This window comes from Rhodamnia argentea, chromosome 10 (assembly GCF_020921035.1).
Source record: "Rhodamnia argentea isolate NSW1041297 chromosome 10, ASM2092103v1, whole genome shotgun sequence".
NCBI classification, from domain to species: domain Eukaryota; kingdom Viridiplantae; phylum Streptophyta; class Magnoliopsida; order Myrtales; family Myrtaceae; genus Rhodamnia; species Rhodamnia argentea.
Window position 1 is genome coordinate 6902357 of NC_063159.1, and position 17444 is coordinate 6919800.

Below are 17444 nucleotides of genomic sequence, written 5' to 3' on the forward strand. Positions count from 1 at the left end.
AATCATACAGTGACTCTGCGCTTAGAACATAAGCACTCACATTCAGATTCAATGCAATTCTTAGCCTAAACTTGATATAGAAATCTCTAAATCAACATCATTCATCACAAATCAACCTCGGAATCGTAAGGTTTGTCCAACATTTCATCGAGTGGATCCAAGACTATCAACGAGCATGAAGAGAAGTAATTTACCTGGCTCGGCAATGAGGAAATGTCACGGGAATCAACAATGACAGGGACGAAAGCGTTGGCACTACCCCAACGAGCGGAATTCCTTTCTATTTTTCTCTCTTTTTCTCCTTGTCTCCCTCGATCTGTCTCTTTCTCCCAATGAGTGAAATCTTTTTTTTAAAATAGAATAGAATATAACCAAATCAAATAAAAAAAAAAATCTTCCAGAACCTCCAACTAATCTGATCTCCTCTTTCTCTTTCTGTTATATCCCCTGATCTTATCTCCTCAAAACCGATTCCGTTAGCAACCTTCCGGAAGATATGGCCGGTTTTTCTTCCGTCCCCGACGGTAACACTAGCAGTTTGATGATTGACCAATCGAGCAGGAAGAACCTCGCTTCCTTCGCTCGGGCCAGGCTTAGAAAAAAATGGACCAGAAGATCAAAAGCTTCGGCCAGGCTAAACGCATTTATTTTTACTTCTCTTTCGCGCTCTCTTTCTTATCTATTGGCGAAAAAAGGATGTCAACATTGACCGAAATCATATGTTGCAACAGGATGATGTAGCTCTGAAGGAAATATGTGGTTTTTTTTTTTGCCAGCATATTTTACTACAACGCCACTCTTGAGGTATCTAAACCTTGAGTTGTGTAGATGATGAGTTGTTTGATGATTAATACATTGTGTTTCTGCGAATCTATCACCATGCTGTGAAGAGATATTTTTTTTCTTAACTACTGCCTACATAATATGGGATATCCTTGTCAATGTGCCAATATCGAGTAATTATCATTTTGATTTTGAGTATCAATAAGCTTGTAATGTTAGATCAATTTTTTTTTCGATCAAATTGCATAATATGAGTAAATGGAATGCTGCGTTCGTGATTAGGAGAATGGAATCACGGATGGAATAGTTACTTATGATGTTATGTAATTAGAGACGACCAAAATTATTATTCATTAAATATTCAGGGTTTATGACAGATAATCCGTGACTTTCTTGAATGCATCGGCTCGCTGTCTAAAATTAGAGGGACCGATGAAGATATCAAGAGATGTATTAAAGAAATATCATCGTAGGATAACAAGATGGTGAGTGGGGATGTTTGGTTGAAAATAAGTGAACCTGATCTTTAATGAGAAGATAAACACTGCGGGAGTCAAAGTTTTATTTGGTTGAGATTTGAGATGAAAGGTGGAATAAAAAAATAGGGCAGTGGAGATAATAACAACGTAACAACCATTGTAAATTTGAAAGAAAACAAACAAGTGGATTCATTTGCGTGGCTATTAAGGTATTATCCGCAGCTCTTCTCAGTTGTTAATATCTGTTTAAGTTTGAATCAGAGAATTACGGTCGTTCGTAATAAATTCTCATTGCCAATCGTGATTGCGTTCAAGAATTGATTGAGATTTCTGGCTCCCAAGTATGGTTTGCTCCTACTTGCCATATTCTGTTGGATACAACTGCGTGGTGTGAGGAGGTGATTGCTTGCATGGAGTTCCTTCTTAAGTGTTAAAAAATTAGATTTCACGTAGTTGGGTGTAATTTTTACATGTGATCTTGATTTTTCATGAATATTCTTCTAAAACCAAACTTTTCGGCATATTCTAATTCTCCTACCTTGCCAACTGATATCAAGTTGATTGTAAATCGTTATTTTTTCGATGAGTCTCGGAATGTCGAATTCCGGCATGTGTGTGTTTCAGATTTGATAAAGCTCTGATCATTGCCATGCTCTACTATAACTTTGATTCCCCTTGTTTTCTTGTCTTGCATTAATCAACGCGTATTATGGCTAATGGTCGGTTTCTTAGTAAATGCGTGATTATGGATCATACTGGTAAATCTTGAAGCCCCATGAAATTTTTTTAAGTAAATAAAGGGCCATGGAGTGAAACCATCAGTTACATGATCCTTCACAACCGGCAACATGGCTTCCAAACTATTATTCGAAAAGAACATTACTAACATAACCATTTTTAAGTCACTGTGAAAATAACAATATGTTGTGGACCACAAATTCTCGAAGGAATGAAATCCCACAACAATTTTTAATTATTGATTATTTAATTTTTGGTGCTCACAACATGCAGTCTATCTCAGAATAGATTAACAAAAAAATGGTCACATAAGCTTATTCCTACTCGGAAACTACCAAATGAGTTATGGCCCTTGCTACAATAGGTTTATATGATTTTGTCTTTTTTATTGTGAAGAAGTGGATTTATAAATGTCAGCATCCCGACAAGATGCCACAAGCTAAACAATATCATAGAGTTTTTACAACCACAAATGATTAAAATGCCAAATACAAGGATCCTCATGCCCGCCTTGAAAAACAAAGAAAGGTATGGACAATCTGAAAGTCCCCCTTGTACACAACTCTAGTGAATATAACGCTCTAGAAATGACGAGAAATATCCTAATTTTCCATCAGAAACGGCATAGGTACTTGATTCTAGCTTTCTTATGATAATTTGTGACACTTCTCTTCAATTCTCATATTTTTCATGTTTCAGATTGATTGAAATGTTGAACAACAAAATTAGTTACTAATAACCGGACCATCTTTTTGCAGGGACTCTTCATTAAAAGCTACGGCAACAAAGACATAAGAAAATCCCAATTGACAATTTCGTAACTTAGAGTTTCATGGAAAGCGTATATCAAATATTCAGAATATTCGAGATTCGATTTTTGACATACAATCTTTCGAATTAGACAATTTTCAGATATCTTAATCTCGCAACATGATTTTTCGAGATATGCAATTTCAATCAACTGGATACGCAACCAAATATTCAGAATATTTGAGTTAAGAAAGTTACCTAGATTGCAAAATTTCTTCCCTTGTTTCAATTTGCACGAAAAATTGCACTCCAAGCTTGCGAATTGAACCAATCGGCTAGTGCTTCACTCGAATTGGGTAGATGAGGATCCTCCGAAAAGAAAAGCAACTATGGTAGAGCGGCAAGGGTACAGACTGTGGTCTTGGGGATTATCGGTGTGCGGATCGCATCGCGCAAATAGCAAAGTTTGAGGGATGATTTCTCTAGTTTTCGGTTGTCGACTGAGGTTGACCATGTTGAGACTTTTGTAATACGTCGAATAAGTTTCTTTTTTACTACACTGTTGCGTTAATTGGAGTTTAGTGGGAGGAGTTAGGCTCAAAGAGCGTAGGCTGTCCAATGCGTGATCGGTAGTTTTTTGGCCCATAGGTGTCACATTGTCGTCGTTTGTATGTCATAGTCAATTTTTTCACTAGCATAGTATTTTTTTTCTAGCTTTTAATGTTGTTTTTCAATTAATTTTTAGTATTTCAAGCTTTGCGGTTCGAGTAACTTCTATAGTTTGGACATTGGCATTTTATGGTGAGTTGTGTTTCTCTTTTAAGAATTTACAAAACTCATGCCTTTGATAGTTTGATTTCTTGAAAAGGTAAAGAAATCTGATGTTTAGGGCATTATTTTTGAATAAACAAGATCGAACTATTACTACACCTTCGATTATTTGATATGGCTCATTGACGAATGTTTCACCGAAATACTGTTTGAGAAATATGTTTCTGAGGAAGGCTATGTATTCTATTTGTGAAACTAGATTGTTGTGGTTTTTTGAATTTTGGTATTCCATGCATACTGTCAGGACATCATTGAGCTGAACCATTGGCTAAAATGGTGGTAGACCTAACAAAGAGGAATAAACTTGGTCGCCTTATCACACCATTAAACGTGACCATAGTTGATGATAAGTACTAGATTATTCAATGGATGGACCATCAAAAGTTGGTTCAGTGAGATTAATTAATGGATTAGATCATTGATAGTTTGTTATTATTATGAGTTGCTATTTGATTTACTTTGATGAATGCATAGTGATTTCTTGATCTGCTTAGAAGAGATTGTACTTCTCACTAAGCTGTGCAACCACTTTATTCCTTTTATCTTTCAGGTTTATCGGCGAGCCGCAAGTAGGATCAAGCGTACGTTAGCGGTAGTTCTTTTGGAATGATGGGGGTATATTTTTGGATAAGTTATATATAGTTGGTAAGTTTCGAGAGCTAGATATATAAAGATATGTATATATATATATATATATATATATATATATATATATTTTGATATAGTAGATGAGCTCCAATTTTGTGGACATGTGATCTTTTATCAAATATATTTGGATGTGAATATTTCAATATCAGGTTTTGTTTGAGGTTGCATCCTTTGATTTTAAAATAGAGGACGGCCGTGTCATGCCATTTTTTTTTAAGAATGGGGGTGTTACAATGTCACTAGCCTATTAGTCATCCAGGCATAGCAATTACCTCTGAAACTTCAGTTCTCCAAACAATGGATGAAGAGGAGTAGCAGGAGGATGCTCGAGCACCAGATGAAGAAAGAGAACCGAGTTCTTTCGCAGATACAAAGCACGACTGCGTGACTAATATTCACAATGCTCTCATTATGAAGACCGATTAGCTTTTAGGTGATCTTCAACCTAGTTTCTGAAGTGATAAATCTCAACACCTTATAATTTGCAAGCCGTTATTTTAAATTCATGAAGCACCATCCAACAATAGGGTCGACATCAATTTAATAAGAAGGCCATTCTTCGGCACTACAATGACAGTCAAGAAATGGCCATCACAACAATAGGACTCCACACATGATGTTCAGTGTCCAACCATATCAGCTCTCCGAACGAGTAGTCCTTAGTCGCATTGGCTCCTTTCGCCTTCAGCACGATCTTGAAAGACTTCTCTTCGTCTTCAACTTCAGGCAGGCGGGCTTGACAAGAACCGAAACTCCATGTAGTTGCAGTATCGACGCCCTGTAGGTCCCTGGCAAGCCAACACTCTTCACAGTTCAAGTCACCGTGATTGATCCTGAGAGCTTAGGAACCGTGTTCGAAGGATAGTTGAAGTCTAGAAGACTGATGCGTTCTGAACAATTATAGGCACTGTCAGAGAACCTCAAGATCTGCGTCGCATTGTAACCTAGAGAACACAAGAAGTTGAGATAATCTTTGATGCCCAGATCATAGGCCAGGCCAGGGTCCATAGCACGGTTGGGTTGGATGTGTCCAGCCCCGTAACTGAAAGGAGTCGCCTTGTAGTAGGAGGCATTGATGATTGATTCCATTGCATTATCTTGTGTCGTCGCTGCAAGCAAACAGACGGGCAAAAGATCTGTCAATAATTTACACATCTTGGAAACGCCTATCAAACACCAGGCTAGTTAGTCATGACCAGATTATGTACAGGTTTATTTTGCATTTGTCTTCGGTGGAGATTGCAAGAGAGGCAGGTCACTCCCCTATGATTCAGTGTGCTCATCAGACATTACAGTTGAGACCATAATATAGTTGAAGTATATAGTTCATTCATACTCACCACTAGTCACGATTGCTGATCGAATTGCCGCAGCACTCCATTCTGGATGTAGAGTTTTCAGAAGACCAGCAACGCCAGAAACATGAGGACACGACATTGAGGTGTCCGACACTGCATTAAAACGAACCCAGAGCTTATCGAAATCCTCATTTGTCAGGCCTTCTGCTTTATGTAGGCAGCTATGACGCTGACTCAAGGTGCAGTAATATCCGGCTGTTCACAATCACTTCAGTAACTCAACTTGCTATCATTACAAAAGCAGTGTGACTAAATCCGTGATGAACCTTCAGAGTACCTTTAGAATTTCGGGTGTGATGGTGTTTGGCCCCTTCGAGGAAAAAGCCTCCATGAATGGAGACGGCTTCATGCCCACAATTGTCACTACATGGGTAATCTGAGCAGTGGGAGACCTGTCGCGATGAAAGGTTGCACAAACATGTCAAATCATACGGACACGATTTACGGCAGCCTTATGAGCTGGACCAAGAATGACATGGCTTCGCAGCAGAATCTGTCATTAGGGAGTGAAAGCGAGCCTGTGTGAACTTACTTAGTCGAGTTGATATAACTGAAGATGGCGGCCCCATCAGTGTAGTTGACCTGAGACACGGGAAGGAAATGCGGGTCCGGGATGATTTTTTGTTTCCTGAGAGCAAATTGTTGGCAAGGACCATTCCGAACACGCCGGCCAGGAAGGCCTACTCTCCCTTGTCGACCCTTGCATTATCTCCTCTAAGGCAAACCAGGATCTTCCCCTTCACATTTCTTGGATCAAGCGTTCCTCTCTTGCAGAGTAGCCTGTGTTATGCAACCATAAACACATCAAAAGTTAGCAATAGAGTACGATCGAGCTAAGCGGAAGAGGTAAATCAACGGGTTCAGCTGCAAACAGTAATTTGCAAGACACCAATAGTATGGAAATGGTTGTGATCCTTACGCTTCATCGGCCGACACATTGGGCAATCTTGCATCCGCTCCGCTGATCAGCTTGTAGAAATTGCTTCCAGGCAAGGAATTTGGGAATGAGCTTGCACCCTTCAGAGCAAAAAGAGAGAGCAAAAGGAGACATTTTTACAGAATTAGGACGTACTTGCTGATCATCTTGCGGACATGGAACATTTGAACATGCAATTTCCTGTGCAATCGTGTAGTTCTTCAAATTGGAAATTCGTCTCAAACCCTAAGAAGAGTTTCGCCAATTGAACAAGAGAGACTGACCTTGAATCGCCTCTTATCGCCAATCACCACCTAGTTAGAGAAATCCCGATCCATGGTGCTTGCTGCCACCGTGATCAGCCAAGGTGAGATGTTCGAGACCGTGCCGTCGCCGGGCCCGGAATTCCCGGCCGAGCAAACCACGACGATGCCATTCTTCACGGCGTGGAAGGAGCCAATCGCGATGCTGTCGTTGAACAGCGGGGAGGGATCGCCGTCGAGGGAGACGGAGAGGACGTCCACGCCGTCATGTACGGCCGCGTCGAACGCTGCCATGATGTCCTCGTTGCCGGCGGCCAGCAGACCTTGGAGGCGGCGACGCGGGCCCTCGGGGGAGCCCCCCTTGGCGGTGCCTCGGCCGTAGCGGAAGACGATGGCGCCGGGGACGAAGCCTCCAAGGTCGGACCTCGAAGAAAGATTCAAGCGCGGAAATAATTCGATAGCTAAGTCTCAATCTACTGAAAGAAAAGTGATGTCCACGTGCCGGATCTCTTAAATATGCAAAATTGAAAAATTATTTCATTGGACGTGAAAATAGATGAGATAAACCGTTAATTAAAAGAGCGAGGATGAAACTCACTAGGAGGTCGTCCGGTTTCATTGCCAACATTTCACTGGCCATAGCCCTCAACTGCTTCAGAGCATGAGAACTGATTTGTATTTCAAACCCAAAAGCAATTAGAAAGCAAAATTCTCATTTTTTTCAACACGTTATCCGAAAACAATTTCACTATATGAGGGAAAGTTAAAAAGGGCATATTCTTTTTACTTTATATATTTGAGTTAATATCACGAAAAATCTCAAACCGATACACTTGTAATAAGTTCACCACAAATTAATTTTTTTACCACCAAAAAGCCCTAAACGGTACAACAAATTTACAATTCAAAAAAGACTCGCGCTATATCCACTCCTTTGTTGGCTATTGACACCCCCATCTCACATTGAATTGACTACATTTTCCCTTGTGGGTTCCACCCTTGATTTGAGATTATTTTTTCCATTTTTCCTTTTTTTTAATTTCACTAAAATAAAAACTTATCCACATCCCTTCCAAACAACTTTTTTTTTCACCCTATCCGCTTCTTCCACCAATTACATTTCAACATTTCTTTCACGCTTGTGAACTTAGTCTCCATTATTATAATATAATCAAGCACTAATCATATGTTAATTAAAGAAATCTTAGTTTTATTTGCAAATGGTTTACAATATTTCCTAATATTATCCTCATGATTGTGATTTTTTCGACTTTGTTTTTTGGATCAAAATTACGAGAATTTACCCAAAAATGAAATTATAGTTGATGTATGCATTATACACAATTTACTCATATATTATCCTCTTACTCGTGCTTAAGTTGTTTTTCCAAGAATAGTTACCTGGTACAAAAGATAAAGAAATATACAACTCATCAATAGAATGATTACTTTTTTTTTTTTTGGTCAAAAACACAATAACTAGTTAACCATTTCCCGAATACTTTTTTTTTGGGGGAGGGGGGGGAAACAGGTACTACTAGAGAAAGGAAAGACCAAAAGCCCCAAAAAAAAAAAAAAAAGAGGGCAAGCGTTAGTCTTAAATCAAGAGTGTGCCTCACATTTGTCCTCAATAAATATTGTTTGAGAGAAGCATTGATAGTTTTGTCTCTAGTAAAATAGAAACAAATGGAGAAAAGAAAAAAAAGGTAAGATATAAATCTTAAATCAAGAGTGGAACTCGCAAGGGATAATGTAAGCCAATTCAAGGTAAAATGGGATGTCATGAGCCAATAAAGGAGTGAAAATAGCACAATACTTCACAAAATTGGCTAAGTTGAATCAGGGAATAAAGCCCCTATACTTACTCTATAAACAAGTGACGTAAGTTTCACAATAAGGGGGCCTCCCATTACACACTCAAATAATACACGGCCACACATTCAGAGGAGAGTTCGGCCAGAAGGGAGACGAGGGAAAAAGAGAGAGAGGTTGTCCAGGAAAGAGGAGGAGCCTGGTTCTTCAACTCAGAAAAATCGTTCACACATTGAGGATAAACTTGAACTGAAGAGGCGTGAAGAAGCATATGGAAATGCGACCCAGTTTTCATGAAAAATTACCAAATTTTTTTTTTAAATCTATTGCAATTATATCAACTCTTTGATGAACTTTTTCCCCCCATTTAGTCTTCAATCTTCTGCATCTCTGCCAATTTAATCATCCGGCCAATTTTTGTGAGAAATCACCGACGTGGGCTCCGGCCGTGTATCGTAGGACAGTTGGCATTGATGTGGATATATTTAATACTTTTGGAATTGTTATAGTTTTTTCTTTTTCTTTCTTTACTTTTTCTTTTTTTCCCGGCGGCAAGAGCGTCTCAGAGTCTAGGCCAATTTAATCCTAAATCTTCCTTAAAGATCGCTTGTATCGCTTAAAAAATGATTGAATGAAAAATATTTTCATCAACCACGAACAAGTTTAAATATATATAATGAAAATATATTTATTGACTAATTATATCAACTGACACAAGTGATCAATTTTTCAATAGAATGATTTTCTAACCATTTATTTTTCACAAAACAAATGCAACTAAAATGGAGAAATTGAAAAAGGCTGACAAATTGTGCCAATTATGATTGATTATCCTCTACTGCTAATAATGCCGCATCACCTTTTTTTTGCCTCTTAGTCAACGAATATTGAGGTTGAGATGGTACAAAGGTAGTGATTTGATTGTTTAATTTGAGTGCAAAAATGATTTAAGACATCCTCATCTCAAATGCTATCGAAGTAGTTCGTCTTAGACTTTGACCTTGAAGAAAGATTCAAGTGGGGAAATAATTCGATAGCTAAGTCTCAATTTACAAAGAAAAGTAATGTCTACGTACCGGATCTCTTAAATATGCAAAATTGCAAACTTCTTACATCGGACGAGAAAATATATGCGAGAAATGCTTAATCAAAAGAAAAAGGATGAAACTCATCAGGAGGTTGTCCGGCTTCATTGGCAACATTTCACTGGCCATAGCCCACAACTGCTTCTGAATATGAGAACTGACCTGAATTTGAAACCCAAAAGCAATTAGAAAGTTAAATTCTCGTTTTTTTTTTCAAAACGTTATTTGAAGACAATTTCACTATACGAGAGAAACTTAAAAAGAGCATGTTCTTTTTACTTTATTGTTTGGAGTTAATACCATAGAAAACTTCAAACTAGCATACTTATAACAAGTCCAAACTAATTTTTTTGACCACTAAAAATCCTAAAAGGTACAACAAATCTACAATTAACAAAAAAAAAAATTGCCCAAGTCGAACAGGTTTACTCTATAAACAAGGGACCTAAGCTTCACAATAAGGGGGCGTCACATTACACATTCAAAGAATACACAGCTTCGGCCAGAAGGTAGAGGAGGGAAAAAGAGAGAGAGGTTGTCCAGGAAAAAGCAGGAGCCAGGTTCTTCAACTCAGAGAAATCGTTCACGCAGGCCATAATCCGGAGTCTCGCGTTCACTTCCTTTGCAAAATTTTTTATTTAGGATCACTTATCTAGGTAGCACATTATTATCCGTAGAAAATTGATGACGACTTTGATGCTATGCTTATGAAATTGTGACTTATTTTCGTTTCTTTATATATATATATATATATATATATATATATATATATATATATATATATATATATTCTTTATATATATATATATAATATGATTTCCTTTCTTCCCATAAACTTCTTAAAAGGAATAAAATACTTGAGTGGTATTAGCTTACTGCCCACGCATTGCACAAGTGGTGGAACTATTAAATCCATAGTTTGATATACAAAAAAATATAAGCCATCCAATATGTTTGGCATTCGAAACAAATGCACAGGAGAAAGTGAGTGTTTAAAGATGATAAACCAAACATAGCGACATGAATTTTATCAGTTTTTGCTCTCAAAGGTCAAAATTTGCAGAGATGCCCATACTTTTTAACTGGTCCATGCCTCACACTCTTTGCTGTTCCTCGTACTGATCATCCATGCCTAGGTCCAGAGAAGTTGAAGAACCATATACTTTGATGTTGATTTGCATTGAATGGAAAATAAGTTAAAGATGCAAATTCTGGAATTACAGTAAATTGCCGACATCACGAGGTGTACTGTTTAACAATATTAAAATCATCTATAAGAATAAAAAGATTTCAACATATTCAAACGAAAAGTAACGTTGTACTCACTTAGGAAAAAGCATTTTAGTGCACTTGGAAGTCTAGTCCGATCAAATCTCGAATGTCTACTAGTACTATCACATCTGGGAAAACTTATGGTTTTTGCACAATCCATACAAAACCATCATGAATAGGAATGGCATTTGCCTAGCATGAATACTTGAATAGACAGACCGCACCTATTGAGCTAGACACACAGACTCCTAGCCATATCTTCCTAGAATTGAAAGTTGTTTGTGGCAATTTAATTACCAAGAAAACGATGAATAAGACTCATTTTTTTTCTTAATCACGTATCATATTTTATCTACATCAAAATTTAGGAAGTCATAAATTTGTCATATAGTACAAAAGGAAAACAAACCAAACTTTAAGAGATCCAACGATCTTCCATACATTGCGTTCCAGATTCCATATCAATTCTCAATTGTGGAAGTTATTGAGGATAACTGCATGAGAGTGGGAGCATTCCATCTTTCACAATGATCAGAATGTTTATAAATGTAGCCAAAGACTTGAAATACAGAACAATCCAACTTTGAGGTGTGGTGTAAAGGACTCAAGATACAACAAGGTCACAGTTTTGATGAAGACAGAGGATTGATTAGAAAACAACTCATCATCTAAATAGCTCAAGGTTTACATATCTAAAGAGTCACAATGTAGCAACTTACGCTGGAAAAAAAAAACATATTTGCTTCAGAGCTACATTATCTAGTTGAAACACATGATGTAAGTCGACATCCAGCAGTTCATCCTGGAACAGCAGCGATGGACTACTACCACAAGTTCCACGAAATTGAAAGCAAAGTATCCTACAAGTGCCACAAGTCATTTCAATGGCATCAAACAGTAATAGCCGAGAAGATGAAAAGCCAAATTGATCAGAGGACCATAGAATGTCTCGTATCTTCCCATCTTGGTAAACAGTAATACGTGACCATTATGCACTTTCCTACATTTTAGGGCCATTAATATCGTCTTGGAGCTCTAGAGAGACCCATTAATAGAAAATGAGGGTGGATGACATTGGCATTGCTTAGCAACGACAAAAAAGACATACCTAATAGTAAGTGGAGATGTTAATAAAAGAATATGTGCTCATTGCTAGTTAAAGAACACTTATTGCCACAAAATTCTTTTCTGCTCCACAACGTGTAACATGATTCATGGAGAGTATGGTGCCCAAATAAATGATGAAAATTATCCCTTATGCCATTATTTTCATAATGTCTTCATCTTATTCATGGATATTGTGGTGCCTAATTAGACGACAAAAGCTATCCCCACATTTACCATCATGGGGCAAGTAGATATTTTACCCTTGATCAGATCATATCATTTGAAATAGCTATTCCATATAAACAAAGAAATGGACAGATAAATTATTGGAGTAAACTAAAGCAAAATAGATATTATATTAAAATAAATAGCAAGAAGATCCATTCAAATATCGATAAACAGCAATATTGCTATTCTCTCTAACCATTCGAGTAGTGAACACATACACGCATGGCATGTTCGATACCATAATTAATTCCATCCATATAGAAGAACGTTAATTAGATTAAAAACCATACAAATAGCTTTGAAGTTTTAATACGAAGTACCAATGCTAGTTAATCATGCAAAAACAATCTGAAAGAACGTAAAAAACCAACTTCCACCAAAGTGAGACGTCCGAGTTCTAACCACAATATTCAATGTACATGGGTTAAGATGAAACCTCGCAGTTGTCCCCTCGCGCTGTCACTTCGTTGTTCCTTTGCATTTCTATCTTTCTAGTCATGGACCTCTACATGAATAATGAACCAAAAAATTACCACATCTCCTCCAGAGTCTGCTCCCATGTCTCTAGCATTATCACGATAGACGAAGATTCGCAAAAATCGCGATCGCTATGGATAAGAAGGTGGCCTCGTCGAGGGTGACTGCTTCATATCGCATTAAGAATATTACTAACAAAAATGAATTCAGCAATTGGTTTATGGCGACATCAATTGCATTTCCTGTGCATGCAGACTCAACGGGAAAATCTCTAAGCTATACACCGATGTTATCGGCATCATCCAAATGGAACTAAATTATCACGTAGAAAAAACAACGAGTAGATACACATGGTCACCGCCCACTTGGGCTTCGCGTCGCTATGATTACTATTAATGAGGCACATTTTGAGGTAGGAGAGCAAGATGATCATCCTATCAATGCTGCTTAGTAGCAACCACCACCGCTTATCAAGGAAGAAGTTGGGGACGATGACGAGCACCGTCTTTACAATGTGAAATTTGATATCAAGAGGAACTTTTCGTTGGAGAAGACTGTGACCATCTCAAAATTACGACAGTCGTAGATGAGGATAGTGTCAAAGTCACATGACTGTTGGAGTAAGTGGATCCCTCTAGTACAAATGAGGATGTCGCAAACGAGCAAGGTCGGGTATCCCTCCACACGCCCTTTGCGGTGCTTTGTACATTGACTTGGACAGTTTGGTTGTTATACTACATAGGGATGCCGTCGTCCTCCTCGATGTTGGTGTCCTCACCAAAAATCCATAGAGGGGACCGCCCTTCTGCTTGCCAACATCAAAGAGGCTGCTGGCATCCCTGTGGTGTACAATCACGACATTGTCCAAGTCAATATGCAAGGCACTGCCTTGAGCATGTAGTGGGATCTCCTCCACCTAACCTCGGTCGTTGGCCACATGCTCATTTGCGGTAGTGGGATCCAATTATTCCAACAGGCATGTGGATTCGACACTATTCTCCTCAACGTCCCTCATAATTTTGAGAAGGGTAGCATCAACGCCTCCAACGAAAAGCTACTCTTGTACATCAAATTCCATATTGTAAAGGCAGTGCGCATCCTCATCCCTAACATCCTCCCTTGACAAGGTCGGGTGGTGGTGGTTGCTGCTAAGGAGCATTGATGGGATGATCATCTCGCTCTCCTCCCTCGAAATGTGCCTCCCTAGCATTGACCAAAGCAACAAGAAGCTTAGGCGGGCAGTGGCCATGTGTATCTACTAGTTGTTTTTCTACGTGACATTTTACTCCCATAAAGATGGGGCGGATTTCATCGGTGTATAGCTCAAAGATCTTCCAACTAAGAGTTGCATGCGCAATGAAACACAATCGGCATCGCCGTAAACCAACTTATGTGTGCAATTTTGTGAGTAATTTTCCTATTGTTATACGAGATTATCACTCTTGACGAGTCCGCCTTCTTGTCAAAAGTGATCGCGATTCTTGCGTACTTGTTCGTCTACGTGATAATGTCGTAGACATGGGAGCGAACTCTAGAGGAGAGAATAGAAATGCGTGTGCAAGGAAACACAATCGGTGTCGCAATGAAGCAATGACGAGTGGGGACAACAGGGAGGCTTCAACAGAGAGAATAGCACTATTGCTATTTATCGATATTGGAATAGATCTTATTGCTATTTGTTTTAGCATAATACCTAATTTGCTTTAGTTCACTCCAATAATTTAGTTGTCAATTTCTTGGCTTAAATGGAATAGCAATTTTAAACGGTATGATTCGATCAAGGGTGAAATATCTACTTGCCCCATGATAGTTCACGTGGTATAGCTTTTGTCGTCTAGTTAGGCACCATGAGACACCACAATATCCATGAGTCAGATGAAGATTTGCACCATACTCTCCATGGACCATGCTAGATATTGTGAAGCAGAAAGAATTTTGTGGCAATAAGTGCTCTTTAACTAGCAATGAGCACATTGGACAAAAAAAAAAAAAAACTAGCAATGAGCACATAATTTTTATTTACTTCTCTGCTTATTATTCGGTGTCTCATTTTCTCGTTGCGAACTAATGCCAATGTCAACCACCGCCTTTTTTGGCATCGCCATGGATTGGTTGCATATTCTCTTGATACAGGACTCTCCAGAACTCCCAGAACAACATTAATGTCCTCGGAATGCAGTAACAAGCATAATTGTCACTCGTTACTATTTGCCGAGTTGGGGAGATGAGAGACATTCTTTGCTTTCAATTTCTTGGAAAGTTTGAAGATAAGAGTACGCTGAAGCTGCATGTTCCCTTAACATGCTAAATTGGCTTCTTAAAGCAATTTATCCTCTAGAGACTTCCTACATTTATTGCCCTGACCTATAAATGAATTATCTTTCTTTGCAGGATAATGTGTCTAAATCATTCAATGTTTTCGGGAGCATCCACTTGCTAATACTTTCAGCTTGCATCTGAAATGTTTTATCATGATAGGCAGTAGTAATCTATCGCTACTATTCCAGGATGAACTATTGGGTGTCGATTATCACGACCTTCCCAAGGGTGAACCATGTAAAGGAGCGCTACTGGATTATTAAGCCAAAATACTTAGCTTGGACTCTTCCGAGCCCATACCAACTCATAACTTTCGTGTCAATTGACACGTAAATGTTGATTCAATTAGTAGTTGCCACTAATCAATTTTTGGTGAGTCAATTAGACACCCAAGTAAAGTACGGAAGAGTACTTTACTTCGACGAACCAAAGATTAAATGGGTTGAGGGACTAGATTACACTAGCTATTCAACTAGTGCCCTTTCGATGCCGAAACTTGATCATTTTTTTGGGCGTATTAAAGCATAAACATGCTAAAAGGAAAAAGAAAAATATATTAAAAATGTGCCGTCAAGTAAAATTGAAATGTAAATGCGGAAATGACTATGCAAATTGTAACCTAGGAAAATTTTATGCGAAGCCGCAAATGTTCATTAAAATTTCTAGACTATGTGAATTATAATCTAGGAGAATCTAGAACTAATTATAAACTAAAATTACCACTAAAAATCTAGTAAAACTAATCAGAATCTAATTTCTACATTTTTCTGGAATTTTTTTCTGTTTTTTTTTTAAGTATTGAAAAATGATCCGGATCAGGCCCAGAGGCCCAACCCACTCCGCAGGGATCCGCCCAGGACCCTAAGGGTCCAGGTTGGTCTAAAACCCAAATCGTCCTTAAGAGTCGGTCTGAAAATGGACTATTCGTGCCCTAATTTTGCTCAGGCCACTAAATTCTCTAACCAGCCTAAGCCCAAATCTTAAATCTGACCCCACCCAATTCTCAACTTGTCTCGTATTCCACTTTTTTTTTTTTTATATATATTTTCCCCAAATTTTTTTTTTTTACATTTTATATTTTCTGTTTCTATTTTTTAATTGTTTTTATTTCTATTTTTTATTTTATTTTTTTGGTTCCCTTATCCTTTCTTCTTGAAACCTCATTATAGCCACACCATCAAGGTTGCCGCCACCATTCTCAGTTGTCACCGCCTGCTGCCAACGCCCGGACTCACCTTTATCATCAGCCGGTGACGGCGTTATTGCACCACCTTCGGAAACCAAAATGAACCTCTGATTATCATTATTTTATTCTCCGACCACCGCATTCCCCAACTCAAAATCAGAATCTAACTCTAACTCTACACACACAGACATATATAAACAAGGAATCAAAATCAGAATCTAACTCTAACTCTACACACACAGACATATATGAACAAGGAATAAAGAACTGACTGTGAGCTATCGTCATCAAATGAGCGGCAGTTTCAACTCAAATATTCCTCCACGACCGGCGTCAAAACCAAATATCATGTTACCAAGCCAAAGAAGAGTCAAGAAATAGACTCGATTTCAAAATCGATGAAGTAAATGTTGATCAATCTCTGACCTAAACACCACAAAGATTCAACGTTCTCTTGGACAAATCATACAGTGACTCTGCGCTTAGAACATAAGCACTCACATTCAAATTCAATGTAATTCTTAGCCTAAACTTGATATGGAAATCTCTAAATCAACATCATTCATCACAAATCAGCCTCGGAATCGTAAGGTTTGTTCGACATTTCATCAAATGCATCCAAAACTATCAACGAGCATGAGGAGAAAAAATTTACCCGGTTCGGCGCTGAGGAAACGTCACGGGAATCGACAACGACAGAGAGGAAAGCGTTGGCACTACCTCAACGAGCGGAATTCCTTTCTATTTTTCTCTCTTTTTCTCCTTGTCTCCCTCGATCTGTCTCTTTCTCCCAGTGAGTGAAATCTTTCTTTTAAAATAGAATAGAATAGAACCAGATCAAAAAAAAAAAAAAAACTTCCAGATCCTCCAACTGATCTGATCTCCTCTTTCTCTTTCTGTTATATCCCTTGATCTTATCTCCTCAAAACCGATTCCGTTAGCAACCTTCCGAAAGATATGGCCGGTTTTTCTTCCGTCCCCGACGGTAACACTAGCGGTTTGATGATTGACCAATCGAGCAGGAAGAACTTCGCTTCCTTCGCTCGGGCCGGGCTTAGAGAAAAAAAGGATGTCAACATTGACCGACATCATATGTTGCAACAGGATGATATAGCTCTGAAGCAAATATGTGGTTTTTTTTTTTTTTCCCAGCATATGTTGCTAAAACGCGACTCTTGAGGTATCTAAACCT

At 38.4% G+C, this 17444-nt stretch overlaps 1 protein-coding gene, 1 long non-coding RNA gene and 1 pseudogene across 2 annotated transcripts in view; 1 reads left to right on the forward strand and 2 right to left on the reverse strand.

Moving 5' to 3' along the window:
- Positions 1–17444, forward strand: part of LOC115750563 (protein FAR-RED ELONGATED HYPOCOTYL 3) — an 874908-nt gene that overhangs the window by 138783 nt on the left and 718681 nt on the right. The window lies entirely within an intron of this gene.
- LOC115750591 lies at positions 4711–7406 on the reverse strand (annotated as a pseudogene).
- LOC125316750 lies at positions 11584–17049 on the reverse strand. The gene is made up of 2 exons (XR_007199831.1): positions 16908–17049; positions 11584–11795 (listed from the first exon to the last, which is right to left on the reverse strand). It is a non-coding gene; the product is annotated as an uncharacterized LOC125316750 (long non-coding RNA).